The sequence below is a fragment of the Vombatus ursinus genome, unplaced genomic scaffold (genome assembly GCF_900497805.2).
Source record: "Vombatus ursinus unplaced genomic scaffold, bare-nosed wombat genome assembly UNPS02014832.1, whole genome shotgun sequence".
NCBI classification, from domain to species: domain Eukaryota; kingdom Metazoa; phylum Chordata; class Mammalia; order Diprotodontia; family Vombatidae; genus Vombatus; species Vombatus ursinus.
The window spans coordinates 54,584,537-54,600,851 of NW_020954610.1; positions in this window are offsets into that span (position 1 = coordinate 54,584,537).

The following is a 16,315-nucleotide window of genomic DNA, read 5'->3' on the forward strand; positions in this document are numbered from 1 at the left end:
GAATAGAGAGGGAGAATTTTAGGGGTGGAGATAATGGGGAAAGGATGGAATGAGATGGGATTGAGAATTTTTGAGAGACAGTCTAGTTTAGCATTTAGAAAATTGGTCTTTCAGGAAAGCCTGGTTTTAAGGTCTGCCTCTGATCCATATTCGTTTTGCGATCTTGGGCAAGTAACTGAGCTTTTCAGACAACTCTCTAAGAATCCGTAGTAGACAAGCTGAGGGAAACATCTCATCGAAAGAAGTTTCCATGTTGGAAGTTTCCTGCACCAATGAGACTACAGTTCTGGACCAAAAAACATAATGAACTCAAACCTGTGCTTAGGAAAATGTACAGGATGGAGTAGAGGAAGGTCCTACTGGAGGCAGGGAGATCAGTTTCTCACTAGTCCAGGTGAGAGGAAATGAGGGCTTGAACTAAGGTACTCCACACAGCTTTACTTGTTTTCTTAGTCCAGCCCCAGATACTAATATGGATAACAATAGTTAATATTTAAGTTGTGATTGCTATGTGCCAGGGACTATGCTAAGTGCTTTACAATTATTATCTCATTTGATCCTCACAACAACCCTGGAAGGTGGGTGCTATTATTATCTCCATGTTGCAGATGAGGAAACTGAGGCAAATAGAGGTTAAGAGACTTGCTCAGGGTCACACAGTTAGTGTCAGGGACTGGATTTAAACTCAGGTCTTCCTGACTCTAGGCCCAGAACCTTTGTGTCACCTAGGCCCAAGCCAACAAAAGGCAAAATGAGAAAGAGAAACTGGCCTAGTCTCAAGCATCTCCTTTCTAGCTGAACTTCCCCTGGTGAGCTCTCATTTTCTCTGGACCTTGCTTTCTGTGAGGAATTATGGGATAGACCAATCTCTATTGATCAGTTAATAAAGTTATCTTCAAGAGATTTCTAAGGATGAAATAATGTGTGTGTATGTGTGTAACTCTCAGGCCTGTGGAGGAGATATTTTTGTGTAGGGAAGGAACCTTCTGGTCCTCCCAAATCATAACACAGGTACCGCCTATGAAAGCAACATCCTATATTAAACTCAAGGTGTTGAATGTTCTTCCCAGAGACAAGTGAATGACTGTGGATCAGTACAGTTGATCAGCTTTCCATATTAACATAGGCTTCAGAATGAATCAGACTCTACAAAGGGTAGATAACATAGCCAATAGACACAAAGAGCTAGAAAGGATCAGAGATCATTTAATTCCCCCTGAAGACTCCCTTTGAGATTCAGATCCCAGATGGACTGAACTCATTGTCAGCTCCTATATTCCCAGTTAGGAATGATTCAGAGGGTGCAGATACATACAATATGTGTATATATGTATCTATGTGCATATGCACATAGACACATATATGTATTTTTGCCTTCCTCATTAACACAGTCAGGTCCTTGTGCCTTGTGCCACTATGTGATCTTGGGGATATCAGTTAACTTCTGTGGGCCTCAGTTCCTTCATCTATAAGATGAGGAGATTGAATTAGATGATTTCTAAGGTCCCTTCTGTCTTTAAATCTATGATTCTGTGACTCTACTGCTTTGGGTGTGGCTAGTTGGAGATAGGGACACTTGTCTTTGAATTCATCCCATCTTATTAGAATTGTTAAGGGAATTTAGAGACAATCTAGGCCCAGAGAAGCTAAGTGACTTACTTGGAACACACAGATAATCGGGGGCAGAAATGGATCTAGAATCCAAGTTTTTTGGCTGTGTTTACTCTCCCTCAACACACTATCTCCTACATCATTGCCACTTTACTAGTTACAGGACACAAAATGCCCGAAAGGGCCCATACTACCTTGAGTTAGTACCAGGAATGAGGCCTGGTGCTGCTGGTTAAACCATATGTTTGTATTGTGAGGATTCTGGTCCCCATTCTGCTAAAATACTAGTTTAAATACCAAGAGGCCCTACTGCTTAGAGGAAAAAACCCTGGAAGCCTTTGTTCTAGTTATATTCTTTCTATTCAGTAGCTGGGCGACCCTTCTCCAGTTACTTCTTCACTCCCTCGGGCCTCAGCTTTCTCATCTTCTCAGATAAGGACACTGAACCTTCTCTCTCCATAGGCTCTCTAAGGTCCCCTCTAGCTTGGACATTCTATGATGCTAGGTCGACAGTCTGGCTAATGTGGAAATGTTTTGTACGACATCCTATGTTTAATGGGTATTATATTTCTTGCCTTCTTAATGGGTGGGGGAAGGGCTAGAGGGAGGGAGAGAATATTGAACTTGAAATAAATTTTTTTTAAGAGAAATAGATAGAGTGGGACAACCACTGATTCTAGAATCAGAGGCCCTGGGTTCAAATCTCACTTCTGAGATTTGCTGACTCCTTATGTGAGCTTGGGTAAGTCACTCAATGTCTCTGAGTCTCAGTTCCTTTATGTATAAAATGAAGGGATTGGATTAGGTGGTCTCTGAGTTCTTTTCCAACTCTACTCTTTTGATCTTCCTACTTGTTTTCCCCCAATATCTGTCCCTAAAAGAGGACAGAAATGGTTAATGTTGTAAGCATATGTAAACACATACAGGGTTGTGCTCAAATGAGGATAATTAAAATTTGCTTATAGTTCAGACTATTTAGGGTTTAAATTTTTTTTAAAAAATCTATAACTTATGTAGTTATCTGAGCAATATACAGTAAATCAGAAAAAAAATATGACCTCTGAATAATTGCTAACATTGCTGGATTCTTTTGATTTAACAATGCCCATTGTTTTTAGAATCTCCTGAAACTCCCCTGAATAAGGACTAGAGGGCATTGTGTACCTTATAACCAAGCTAGACTTCTTCCTGGGAGTTATTTTCTATTTTTCAAAAAAAAAATGCCTGCTTATTGATGAGGTAACCAGTGGGTCCCTTCCTGTTCAACAGTAATAAAATGAAGGCAAGCCCCTGTGGAGCCAGGGGAGAAAACAAGGGCCCAGAACTTACTTGTGTAAATGTTGTCCTGATTTTCACGCTGATAGAACTTCAACAATTCACCTGCATTGTAGCAGCTGTTTGTTTTGGAAAATGGACCAGATCCCAACAAGGATTGCTGCTGTGACTTAAAAAAGCAATGAATCATGAGACAATAGAGCTGGGTACCTGCCTCAGCCCTACCCGTTAAGTTGTACGACCATGGGAAATCCTCTTCTCTCTGGGTTTCAGTTGCCTCATCTGGAAAATGGCATTGTTGGACTAGATATATAAAGACCTTTCTAGCTCTGACATTTTGTGTTGCTAAGGTGATAAAGCCCAGAAAATAAAAACTTTTTTTTTCTGATCTAGTCCTTTTCAATCCAATAATTTGTCCATGCTTTAGCCACATCCACTCCCTTGTGCCTTGCCCCTTCTCTGAAGATGAAGTACTATTTGTAATCTCATTTTATTTTAACATTTTCTAAATGTATTTATTTATTTTGTTAGCATTTATTTCCCAGGATAGGGATAGAGATTGTATCTGTGATTTAAGGGCTTTAAGGTTTGCAAAGTGCTTTATAGGTGTCAAACCTTTATAAAAACCAAATCAACAGGTTGTTGTTGTTTGTCCTTCATCCCCGAAGAGGATCATGCCATCAGGGAGGTGATGCCATGACATGCATGTGAATTGGATTTAAGTGAGGGAGGGCTGTGCAAAGTCACCAGCTTCACTTTCTCCTCCAGAGCCATCTGGGTCCAGTAGCAAGATATAGATCAGGAAGACTGGAAATGGCCCCCAGATCAACAAGGTAATCAATAAATAAAGGAAGGCATTTATGGAGAGTCAAAGAATTGCAATCTGGAAGAACGTCTTGTCTTACTCACACGGGGGAGTTAAAAACAAAGGTTATGTACACTCAGGACGGGAAGCTTGGTAGATAGATGGAACAGTGGGTGGGTCACAAGTTATTTATTGCAGGGTGATAGCACATTCCTAGAAAGATGGGTTTAGGCCATTTCTAGTCAACAGTGGCAGGCTGCAGACCTTGCCCCTAGCCAGGGTCACCTGTAGGGTCAACAGAATAGCTGAACTGTGAGAAGAAAAGGATTGCAGAAGTATCCTTGGAGCTATTTCTGTCTAGCAACAGGGGCAGTTAGAAACTACTGATCACAACATAGATTCCCGGAAGTTTACCTTGGAGGTAGGGAATGATTAGAAATTGCTAGTAGGAACAGGGTAGGGGGCCCAGAGTTACCCAGGGATCGATATAGGTGTTATCTGGTGTGATCCACACAATAACTCTGAGATGTAGGCACCCAACTTTACAGATGAGGAAAGGGAGGCAAGCAGAGGTTAAGTGACTTGCTAAAGGTCACACAGCTATAAGTGGCTGAGGCTGGATTTGAATTTGTCTTCCTGACTCCAGGTCCAGTCTTCTATCCACTGTGCCATCTAATTGCTTCATTCTAAATTGAAACCTTAGGTTTCCTGGTTTCTTGGGGCCTCTACATGTCATCTTAACTGTGAAAAACCAATCATACCTGCCTGAGAGACACTTCTTCCTTTTGTTTAAAGAACTTGGAACAATCCTGATATTAGAAATCCCCTGAGCTGCCCTTACATAAAGAGAAATGATGACCTCAGGAACCCTTTGGGGAGCTTGGAACAATCCTTACCTAAGTCCTTGGTTAGCCACTGTAAAAGACTTTCCTCTCACCATGACCTAAAGAACAGCTTGACTGATATAGCACAGCATGGCTACAGTCTTGATTGTTGTCTCTTTCCTAATGTCTCCCATCCTAGCTTTGGAACTGTTAGTCCTAAGCCCAGGGTAAGGGCTTGGGCTGCCTTAGTTTGGAGATGTCAGACTTGGGTCCCATATGATAGACTGTCAGGCTGTCCTACTACTTTTCCTTAGTTGCTCTTGCTTAACCCTCTGCCCTCCGTCTGGTGTCTCCAGTTTAAAGCATTTTAAACAGGACAAACAAAAGGGCCCATTGGTTTTTTTTTTTTAGAATTGTCTAATGGCTTTGTCTAATTTTTTTGTGAACCCTGCCACCTAAGGTGAATTTTAAGAAGATTGCCAGTCACCTCCTGCTATTTCTCCATTATTCTCACCCTGAATAAACTATTCATCAAAAGAGAGGCAGGGAAAACAATTAAGAAGAGAAATGCTATATTGGGAAATAGACCTGGGAATCGGTAGCCAGGGAAGTGTACTAGATTAAATACCTTGGTCTGTGACCAGGGTAGGGATAGGGACTGCGCCTGTGATTTCATTGGTATAGGGTGACACCTTCCAGATGCAGGTTGGAAACATCTACCAATGTAGGTCAGCACCTTCTATGAGACATATTGTTAGAGAGTTGCCTAGAATGATGGTGCCAAACTCAAGTAAAAATGGATCCCTGCTGGCTGCAGAGTGACTTAGAAAACCATAAATTATAACACTATGTTGTATCTTATTTTCGTTTATTTTGTTAAACATTTCCCAATTGTATTTTCATCAGGTTTGGGCCACATTTGGGAGTTTTGCGTTGCCTGATGTTTTCTCAATCTCGGGTAGAGGAGCCCTGAGAAATTAAACGATTTGCCTAAGGTCACAAAGACAATATGTATCAGAGACAGGACTTGAACCCAGGTCTTCATGATGCTAAAGACACCTCTATATCTGCCATGACACACTGCTTAACTAGTAACTGAAGAGTACAGATGTCTGGAGGAAGGAGAGTGGGTTGTCAGGTGAATAGTGGTGACTGAAGACCCACCTGATTAATTCCTCAAATCAAATCTGTTTGCAAAATGTGCATTTACCCTGGATCCCCCAATGCTACCTCCAACTTTAAAGCTTCTACTTCTGTCTCGTAAGAAAAAGAGAAAGTAAATAACATGAAAGGTCATGTGTTGCAGTAGAATGGGGGCTGGATTTGGAATCAGAGGATCTGGTTTCAAATCTTGTCTCTAATATATGTGACCATAAACATTTGTCTTTTCTGAACTTTAATTTTCTTTTGTAGCTAGGTGGCATGGTACATAGAGTACTGGGTCTAGAGTCAGGAAGACCTAAGTTCAAATTCAGGTTCAGATACTAACTAAATTTACTAACTAGCTAGGAAGTCATTAAACCTCTGTCTTCCTCAATTTCCTCAACTATAAAATGGGGATAATTATAACACCTTCTTCTCAGGGTTGTGAGGATCAAAAGAGATAATATTTATAAAGCACTTAGTACAATGCTTGGCACATAGTAGGTACTTAATAAATGCTTGTTTCCTTCCTTTATTCATTATCTATAAAATAAAATAACAACTGCTAACATAGCACTTTAATGTTCACAAAATGTTTATGAATATTTTTTATTTGATCCTCAGAACAATTCTGTGAGGATGGTGCTATTATTACTCCCATTTCATAGATGAAAACTGAGGCTGAGAGAAGTTGAATGACTTGTCCAGCATTACATGTCTGGAGTAGGATTTGAACTCAGGTATTCCTGACTCCAAGTCCGGCACTCTACCCACTACATTACCTAGTTGCTTCTGTAAAAGGAGTCACTTGAACTGGATGACCCCTAAGGTCTATTTCAGCTTTAAATCTATGATTCTGTGATCAGTGAGCTCAATATCTGCTGGCAGCAAACATGTTCAGTACATGCCCCTTTTGTATCCAGTGCCACTATGTTTGTATCCCTGAATTAGCAGGGCTGAAGAGGCCGCTATTTTCCTTTTCCATCCATCATCAGTAAGGAGGAATGGAGATCACCACTAGACACTTCTGGTTTCTCCCGGGTAGCAGTGGCCTTAGCCATTGTGTTGTGGACAGTGGATTGCCTGGGGTTCTCCAGACCCTCAAATATGAACACTTGCTTTGACTCCATCACGTTCCTTATGCCTCTATACACAGGGGTCCAGCAATGCCCAAAGGGAGCCTCCAATATACATTTCTCAAAGAAAAGACAAGAGGGCAGATATTCTAGAGAGATGCTAGTTAAACTTGGGTCTTATGAGTGCTGTTGGGAAAATTGAAACCTTAGATTTTAGTTGAAATAAATTCAGAGCCCGTTTCCCTATTTCCCCAACTGAGGTTCCTCTGGTGAGAAATAAGATTGGGAGAATTTCAGATACAAAGAGGGTCACTCTTTGAAGCTTGTGAAGCCTCTATCTGTCTCAAGGATGCCATACTGTTTTCCATCTGAGGAGACACTTAGAGTGAATAGGCTGATTGCACTGCCCCAGCTGATCTAAAGGTTATGTAGATGGGACAGCTAAGTGGCGCAGTAGACAGAGCTCTGGCCTTGGAATCAGGAGGACCTGAGTTGAAATCCAGCCTCAGACACTTGACACTTACTGGCTGTGTGACCCTGGGCAAGTCACTTAACCCCAACTGCCTCACCAAAAAGCAAAAAAAGAAAAAAAAAAGGTTATGTAGAAAGTCATGTACTTTTAACCCTGGGGCAGAATGGATTAATTATGGCATGTAAACATATTATTATTAATATTATCACACTGTAAAATGAATATGAGGAACTCATAGAAACATGGGAAGACATATGAAAGGATACAGATGGAAAGAAGAACTAGAAAAACAGTTTGCATTGTGACTACAAAAATGTAAATGAAAAGAACACTTATGTCTGGACTTCCAAACTGTGTGGTCTCATCCTGGAACTTCCCTCAGCACCTAGGGCCTCCTTGTCCTGAAATATTCCACCCATTTCTGTGGTCTTCTTAACCTGGTATATCCCTCTGTATGGCCTGCTAACTTCTCTCATTGGTGAGTTCCTCCTAGATCCTCCATTTTGTGGAGGAACCCAGGCTGATCTTCATTCTGTCCCCTCCACTCTTATCTCCCTCTTCACCTTCCCCACCCCAGTCCTGTTCTAGGCTTCCTGACTTCAAAACCATGTCACCATGTTGGGTACCTTCATTTCTTCTGCTTGCCTCAACTTTTTACTCCCTTTTGTGTTTTGTCTTTTTCCATTAGAATGTAAGCTCTCTGAGGGCAGGGGCTGCTTTTCTTTTCTTTTTTTTATTTGTATTTGCATCTCTTGTCCTTAGTATAGTGCCTGACACATGTTAAATGCTTAATAAAGGTTTCTTTCCTTCCCATCTTCCCATGTCCCATCCTATGTCTCTGTCACAGTGTTTAAGATACTATAACTATATACACACACATTATAGAGATTCATTTCTTTGGCAGGCAAAGGCTTTTCCCTCTTTAAACTAATAGCAGTGGACATCTCAGTAAGGATCAAAGGGACATCTCCCCTCATTTTCATCTATGGAAACCAAACCCTAATGCCATACAAATAGGAAGGTCCTAGGGTCAGTCATCTCAAGTATGAGAGGGAAACAAGTAAGAAAATAATAAATACAATGACTACAACAGTGAAAATAGAAACAACAACAATGAGATTGAAACCAATGTGTTGTGAAATCATGATAATTAAGCTTGGACCTAAAGAAAAGATTTGAGAAGTCACCTTTCCTTCTTTGCAAATGGGAGGAAGGAACTATATGAATATTGCATACATCTGTCTTGGTTGGTGTGTTCATTAGTTTTGCTAAACACTTATTTTTTTTCTTATTAGTTTTAAGAAAAGAATTACTTTAAGAGAGATAGAGGAAGGGATATATTGGTATAAGAAGGTGATAGAAAAACAAAAAGATAGCAATAACATTTAAAAAAGAAATTATTTGGCTGCAGAAAGCTATCAGCTCATTTTCTCACTAATGACTGATTTCACAGATTTGCACAAAAAAAGAATAAAGAACTTAGGGGATGGGCAGAACTTTTGAAGGTACTGATTTCTGAGTGGAATTTACTCAGAGCTATAATCAGTAATTGGCAGGAAAGTGATCTGATATTTATTTGCTTTCCAGTTACAATGAATAGAATCCCAATTATTTCCTTGATTGTTTGTTTTAAAAGCAGAAACCTACCCCTACTGCTCAAAAGTATCTACCTACTAATGATTCTAATTGTTTACATGTCTGTTGAGAAATACAACTATGTATTATATTTAATTCCAGGCACCACATTTTAGGAGGGTTATTGGGTAAATTGAAGGCTTACTAGAGGAAGACACCAGAGTGGTAAAGGGCCTTAAAACTATGTTGTAGGAGGTTTGGTTGAAGTAACTGGGGTTGTTTATCCTTAAGAAGAGAAGTCTCAGGGGATGGGGCATGCAGTAGCAGCCTTGACCTATTTGACAGGTTATGTTGTAAAAAGGGGATTATGTTTATTTTGTTTGGCTTCATAGGGAGCAACTAGGACCAATGAGTGCAAGTTATAGGTAGACAGATGTTGACTCAATATAAGGAAGAACTTCCCAATAATGAGAGATATCCAAAAGTAGAGTGCGTTGTCTCAGAAGGTAATGAGCTGCCAATCACTGGAGTTATTCATGCAGATGATATAGGGAAGGTTCTCATATTATCAACAACAGTAGATATTTTAAAAGAATTTACTATATGTGTAGTGCCAGGTACTTAGAGACATAAAAAATGTTTTCACTACAACATAGTCCTCTCTTTAAGTAACTTATGTAATCTATGGGAGAATAAGATAGCACACAGGTAATTATAATAATGCACCATATTTCCTAATATATTAATTAAGAAATAAAATGTGATATAAGATTCCAAGGGGAAGTTCATTACTGATTGGGGAGGGAGAGAAGGTAATTAGGAAGATCTTCCAGGAAGTGATATTTGAGTTGAGCTTTAAAGGATGAGTGGGAATTCAATAAGAGAAGAAGGGAAAGGAAGGAATTCTAGATATAAGAAACAACCTAACAAAGGCATGAATATGTGAAAGAATAGTGCATGATTTACTTGAAAAAAGTTGTTGAGTTTAGTTAGAATGTAGAGTGCCTGGAGGAATATAAAACAGCATAATCCAGGAAAGGTAGGGGGGCATCTGTTTGTGGAAGGTCTTAAATACCAGCCAGAAGAGTTTGAACTTTTTACTTGGGAGGTGATAGGGAATCACTGAAGAAAGTTGAGTGGGGCAGGCAGGTGGTGCAGTGGATAGAGCACCGGCCCTGGAGTCAGGAGTCCCTGAGTTGAAATCTGGCCTCAGACACATAACACTTACTAGCTGTGTGGGCAAGTCACTTAACCCCATTGCCTAGCAAAAAAAAAAAAAAAAAAGTTGAGCAGAGGACTGACATGACCAGATTTATGTATAACAAAAATGATTCTGGCAACAGCATGAAAGATGGATCAAAAGGAGAGATAGTGGAAGTGGGAAAGCCTGTAAAGAAGTGATTACAATAGTCCACGTAAGTGGCAATGAGGGGGATGTTGGCAATAGTTAAAATAGAGAGGACAGAACAGATTTGAGATATGTGTCAAAAACAGAATTGAGAGGACCTAATAACTATCAGAATATAAGAAAGAAAAGACAACGATAATCCCAAAGCTATGGATATGGGAAACTGGGTGAATGGTGGCACTACTGATAAAAATGGTGGTCAATAAGATTAATTGTAAGCAGAAAGATAGTAAACTTGATGTTAGACTTCTTTCTCTACAAAGTCCTAGCCCAACATTTCATCGTGGAATGGAACTGGTACTGGGTTCTCAAAGACTATGTGAATGGAGCATAAGCTCTGGCAGGTTTTTATTATGGTAGAATGGCATCAAGGGTGGACCTGGCAACAGTCTGAGTCTGTTCTCCAAGGACTAACCTAGTAAAATGGGGAGAGGCTTTATCACCAATAGACTGACCACCAGGTAATTATTTCTTTGGTCACAGCAACCTACGAAATGGACTGATATAAGTAACATTGGATGGTTCTGGGTGGCTTCTTGGCTTCTACAGTGACAGTAGTGGAGTGGTAGAAAAGTGATCCTAACTTTATAACTTGACAGCTAGAAATGACCTTAGAGATTATCTAACCCCCAAATTTTACAGACAAGGAAACTGAGGTTTAGAGAGGTTAGGTTATTTTCCCAGGTTCACACAGCTAGTAATTATCAGAATATTCGAGTTTTAACTTGAAACCAGAATTTAGGGCGTTTTTTCCCCACAGCATTGAGCTGCCTCTTAAATCTGATTTTTCTCCAGAGGACAATGAAGTATGTGCCTGTAATGATGCAGTAGAAAGAGTGTCATGTTTGGAAACATTGGACCTGGGTTCAAATCTCACCTTTCTCAATTACTAATTACATGGGAAAGTCATAAACTCTTAAGCTCTTCGGGCCTCAGTTTCCTTATCTACAGAGTCGATGACTTCTAAGGTTCTTTCCAGCTTTAAATATATAATAATACACTATCGATTACCTGTGTGACCTTGGGCAGTCTTTTCTGGACTTTACTCATCTGTAAAACAAGAGGATTGAATTAGGGGAAATGGAATGGAATATACATTTATATAGCACCTACTATGTCAGGAACTGTGCTAAGTGCTTTACAAATATTATCTCATTTGATCCTCATGACAATTCTATGAGGTAGGTACTATTATTATTATTATTGTTATTTCCATTTTATGGCTGAGGAAACTGAGACAAATAGAGGTTAAATGACTTGTCCAGGGTGATATAGCTAGTAAGTGTCTGAAGCTGTATTTGAACTTAGGTCTTTCTGACTGTAGGCCCAGTACTATATGCACTGTAACACCAAGATGCCTAGGTGAATATTTCAATATCCTTCTAGCTCTAGATACTATGACTAGGAAATAAAAGACCTGGGCTTGAATGCCAGATTTTCTTTGCCACTTGTGAACTTTAGCAAATTGCTGTACCTCTCTGAGACTCGGTTTCTCATCTGTAAAATAACTTTTTTAGGATCTTTCAAGGTTTCAACCTTATGTGAAAATGACTGAGAGACTAGAAATCTAGTTGAGATTAGAAAGTGTGGTGCTATAAAGTATAGCGGTGCTATAAAGTATAGTCCTGGGTCTTCTTTCCTTGTGATGTCATTGTATACATGGTGTTGTCTCTATTCATCTGGGATTGAAGCTCTCTGCTTCACCAGATTCTTGAAATGGTGGATGTTGGTCCAGAATGAGTGAAATAAGGATTAGTGAAGGCAGTGGTCAAATCTATTCTCCAGATTTGCCTGTCTGAACTATATCAGCTGAATGGGCTCACATCTCCCTATCCCTAGAAATGTTGGAGGTAGGTATCAGGCATGTGTGACACCTGTGTGAAGGGGAAAACAGATGGAGATTATAACATGGAATTTAAGGGGAAGCTGGGACAGTATCTCCTATCTAGAGTGTGAGGGGCTAGGACACAATATAGGCAGGTTTTGATGGGGAAAGGGGAGTTGGGATTAACTGGAATCTGAGACACTGGGGAGCCTGGTAAGGGAAAGCATTAAGTAACTCTGTGCCTGGAAGACATGGCTTTCATTTTGTTAGATATAAAAAAGACTTCCAGCTATGTGGTCACAAAAACCGGAAACAAAGTGGGTCTTCACCAATTGGAAAATGGCTGAATAAGCTGCGGCATCTACTGTAATGGAATACTATCATGCTGTAATAAATGATGAAAAAGGGAAATTAAGAGAAACACGGCTTTCCTTTTGTTGTTGTTCAGTCACGATTGACTGTTTGTGATCCCATTTGGGTTTTTCTTGGCAAGGATACTGTAGTGGTTTGCCATTCCTTCTCCAGCTCATTTTACAGATGAGGAAATTGAGGCAGAGTTAAGTAACTTGCCCAAGGTCACATAGCTAGTAAGTGTCTGAGACCAGATTCGAACTCAGGGAAGTATGGGATGTTTCATGTTCTATCATATGTGATTTTTCAGTTGGTTTCACTGTGTGTGTGTATGTGTGTGTGTTTGCATGTGTATGGCTTTTTGTTATAAGTCTATCAATAAGAAACTAGGTTTGGAACATGTATTTATTTCCTACACACAAAAGAAATGCTAAGCACATAATGCTCATAATCATACATTAACAGACAAACTTAAAATAAGACTCAGTAACTTAACTTAAAACTACAGTTATACTCCCCTGGGAGGTTGATACTTAGACCTCACTAGAGAATAAAGCAGTTTGTTAAATACACATTATTACATTTCAATGGAACTCTCTGCTCTGTCTCCTTGAAGTTTGTGTCTACTGACCGTCCAAGCCAGAGCTGGAGCACCTCCTTGTGATAGTGGTCGTCTTTTTTGGAGCAGAAACTTACCTGACCACCACCAAAGGACCCATGACCTCCAGACCTCTCCCATTCACAAGGTAACCTTCTATCCTGGACAACATTCTTTTTGAAATCAGTATTTAGTCACTTAGAGTCAGGTGAAGAAACCGTAAGCCCAGGTTCAGTTTTGCCTAAACAGGATGTATGTGAGGCAACTAGGTGGTATAGTGGATAGAGTATTGGACCAGTGGTCAAGGAGACCTGAGTCTGAATCCTATTATGGTCATTTATTATTAGTCACTTGACCTCCTTATCTCAATTTCCTCAAACTACCTACCTAAAAGGGTTATTGTGAGTATCAAATGACAACATATGCAAAGTGCTCTGAAAATCTCAAACACTATGTAAATTCAATCTATTGTTATGATGTGCTTGGCAGCTTACTATTTCTGCTGAGGTGTGTGTGTATGTGTGTGTGTGTGTGTGTGTGTGTGTGTGTGGGCTGGTAATGTCATCATAGGACAGCTATTTGTCACATAGAGTCCAAAGAAGAAAGATCAAAGATAGAATCACTCCCTTTTAAATCGTCCAGTGTTCTTCCTGCTCAGTGGCTAATACATGGAACTTTGGCATCTCAAAATGTAAGTCCTTTAGCACAGGGACATAGAAGACTGTCTGAGTTAGCACATGTGGTTGGCAAAAATCAAGAAAAGCAGATGTGTACGTGGTGTGTTCAACCCTCAGTTACGGTGATTTGTCCTTCATTCTCAAAGAGGACCATGACATCAGGGAGATGATGACATGACTTGAAATTTTTTGATTCTCAGTTTTCTCATCTCAGTTACATAGGGGAAGGATTGGTGTGGTGGGAGAAGTATGTTAGGAAATGACTATGATTGTTTTTTAAAGGGATCAATTAAAAAAAAACCATAAAACAAAACCAAAAAACAAAACCAAAAACCAAAAAAAAAAACAACCCAAAAAACCCCCCACAAAACAAAATGAAACAAACAAAAAATAGGGTCATTTGAAATTGTCCACATCTGAACCCAAGCAATTGGGGCTACATGGAAGAATTGCTTTTTTTTTTTAATCATAGATTTGGACCTGAAGGGGACCTCATGGGCCATCTAGTCCAATCTCCTTATTTTTACAGATGGGACCTAGAGGGATTTAAGTGGGGCCTAGAGAGATTAAGTAATTTGATCAAGGCCATACAAAGAATAAGGACCATACCAAGGATTTGAATCTAGATCCTCAGACTCTAGAACCTGCACATGTTTTGCTGGACTATACTGTCTCCTTTCTTTTTTTTAATTAATTTTTTTGTAAGTAGTATTTTATTTTTTTCCAATTACATGTAAAGATAGTCTTCAACATTCATTTTTTATAAGATTTTGAGTTTCATTTTTTTTCTCCCTCCCAAGATGGCAAGCAACTTGATTCAGGTTATATATGTGCAATCATGTAAACATATTTCCACATTAGTCATGTTGTGAAGGAAGAAAGAGAACAACAAAAGGGAAAAGCCACACACACCTACACACACACAAAACCAAAGTGAAAATAGTATGCTTTGATCTGCATTCAGACAGTTTTTTCTCTGGATGTGGATAGCATTTTCCATCATGAGTCTTTTGGAGTCATCTTAGATCCTTGCATTGCTGAGAAGAGCTAAGCCTATCAACATTAGTCATCACACAAATGTGGCTGTTACTGTGTACAATGTTCTCCTAGTTCTGCTCACTTCGTTCAGCATCAGACCATACAAGTCTTTCCAGATTTTTCTGAAATCTGCCTACTCATCATTTCTTATAGCACAATAGTATTCCATTACATTCATATACCCCAACTTGTTCAGCCCAATTGCTGGGCATTCCTTCAATTTCTGATTCTTTGCCACCACAAAAAGAGCTGCTATAAATATTTTTGTACATGTAGGTCCTTTTCCCCTTTTTATGATTTCTTTTTATGATTTTTATGACTAAACAACAACAAAAAAAGTTCTAACTGAATCTGAGATACAGACCTAGCAGTGGTATTGCTGGATCAAAGGGTATACACGCTTTGATTGCCTTTTGGTTACAGTTCCAAATTGCCCTCCAGAATGGTTGGATCAGTTTACAACTCCACCAACAATTCATTAGTGTCTCAATTTTCCCACATCTTCTCCAACATTAGTCATTTTCCTTTTCTGTTACATTAGTCAATCTGATTGGTGTGAGGTGGTACCTCAGAGTTATTTTAATTTGCATTTCTCTAATCAGCATACACTGTCTCCTTTCAAAAGGAGAGCTAATGACAATTGTCCATCAATACTATTTAGCAGTGGAAACACAGTTAAGGGGCCCTTTTGCTAAAGCTTAAAATGGCAAGCTAACTAAACTCCCCAACATCATACACATTGGCCAGCATGCATTCTATGAATAAACTAGAGATCTTGGAGCTCCCTGGCATTCACACAGGAGTCGTCCCTTCAGGTAAAACGTAATAAATGGAAATCAAATTAAAGGCCATTCTTTTCCCCAGTTGCGTAACTCTTGTAAACAGGTACCCTCTGGAGTCCTATGGTGATTGGGCAATTGAGACAATTCCTGAGATCCATCTTAATAGATTAATGGTCATTAATGCTGGTAGTTGGTTTTGTAGATTTATACCAAATCATTAATTTTTAAAGTTACTTTTTTTCCCCCAAAGACCAGAGCAACACACCCGCACCTAAGCCCCTTCTTTGCTTATGTAGCTTCTCCAAAGAGGTTTAAGAGGAACAGGTTTTTTTTCCCCTATAGCCAAGAAATTCAGTGATAGTGGCAGGGTTGGGACTGATAATGGAGTCAGGGGAGGGATAGTAGTTTGAGAGGGTAAGAGACTGGCATCCTACCCCAACTCCATGTGAAATGGTGCAGGTTACTTTATCTCCATGGGTCTTGGTTTCCTCATTGATGATAATGATAACAATAGTTAATATTAACATAGAGTGCATGTTCATAAATTTAGAGCTAGAAGGGATATTAGAGATCATCTAATTTAACCCTCTCATTTTACAGATGAGGAAACTTATGTTTAGAAATGACTGACCCAAAGTTACATAGGTAGTTAATAACAGAGAAGGGATTTGAGTCCACGTCTTCTGATTCAAGAGGGACAGCTAGGTGGTACAGTGGATGGAGCACTGGACCTAAAGTCAGGAAAACCTGAGTTCAAATCAGACCTCAGATACTTACTACCTGTCTGACCCTGGACAAGTCACATAACCATATTTACCTCAGTTTCCTCATCTGTAAAATGAGCTGGAGAAGGAA